Consider the following 1507-nt stretch of genomic DNA (forward strand, 5'->3'; position numbering starts at 1 on the left):
AGTATTACAATTAAATGTGAACTCCATGTGGCCCTGACTTCCCTTGTTTAAGCAGTCTAAGGAAACAGGTAAATAACAATTTTCTTCTGTCATTCTTGCAATATTTGCTCCTGGTATGCATCAGGAGATAGATGATTCATGTAGCAATCTTCCCAGACCACCTAGGAGGGCAGGTAACACCTTGTTGGCCTGTGGCTCAGAATGGTTTGTTACTTTGATATAAACAGACTATTAGGTTGTAGAATACAAGGTATGGCACTTAAGGACAGTTTTTTCATATGAGAGTCTAGCAAACTATGTGATATTAAAGATAACCAAATATATATTTTCTTAATGTTTGTAGTCCTCCCATTATTCACAGTTAATATGTTTTTAGCAAGTACATTATATTCCAAAAACATGTTACATCCCTTCAGATAAGAACAGAAATTAATGGAAACAAGAGGACTGATTGAAATAAGCCAAAATTCAATGGAAAGGAAACATGTGTCTCTATTAGCTTTCTTTCAGTAAGAGATGGTTGAACAAAGGAAATACTGTACTTCCTGAAAGGGAAGCGGCGATTAGAAGTGCAATTATTCAGATGATTAGGGCTCCCTCTCCTCCCCAAAAACAAACAAACAAAAAAACCAAAAGAAAACTCTGTGTTGGTGGAATTAGCCACAGATTTGACCCAGTCCTTTCCTTGAACATGTGCTGGGAAACCTGACCAAAGGCAGCAGTTGAGGACCCTGCAGAAAACATCATCGTATCTCTTGGGCAAGTGCAGACACTTAGAACAATTAAAATACTTGCTTTAAGTCACTGAGATTCAGTAACCAAACTGAGAAGCAAGCTCACCAAAGTTGAACTGGTTTCTTCCAAATTGCTTACTTCCCCACGACAACCTTTAAAAAAAAAAAAAAGCTGCTAATCATAACTGTTTTTGTGGCTATAACACATTTTCCTTATGAAAATGACCACTAAAACATAGAACTGTGTCATAATCTATACTTACAGCTAAACAGAAATGGATTAAATAAACCAGCCTGTCAGTTATAATATGAATTATGATCATAATCACAATCAAAATCTGCCTCTAGTTTTTTTTCTACTTTGCTTCCTTATTTTTATGTTGTTCCAAATACCACAACTGGCCACTTAAAATGTTTAATCTGACACTCATTCTAAGATAACAGTAACTTAAGGTATATTTTATTTCACACATTTAAAAATACTTCTATATAGCATTTACGTAAATAAATATAGAAAAATTCTAAATGCATCAGCTGAGAGGGTAGGGAGAAACTGAGAATATTCTCAATGGCTAACGTCATCACCCAACCTTAGACTCCACGTTTTTGCTTAAACCAGCTAAGATAAATGCTTCTACAGCCCTCTTGAGCTGCAGAAAAAGTAAATACATTACGCTAGTGTCTATGGGACCAATGATTTGTCAAAGAATAAAAGGGAAAACAAAATGAAGCACAGTGATTTTGTCTCTTCTGACAACATGCACATGCTGGTG

The sequence above is a fragment of the Galeopterus variegatus genome, unplaced genomic scaffold (assembly GCF_000696425.1).
Source record: "Galeopterus variegatus unplaced genomic scaffold, G_variegatus-3.0.2 Scaffold558, whole genome shotgun sequence".
Lineage (NCBI taxonomy): Eukaryota > Metazoa > Chordata > Mammalia > Dermoptera > Cynocephalidae > Galeopterus > Galeopterus variegatus.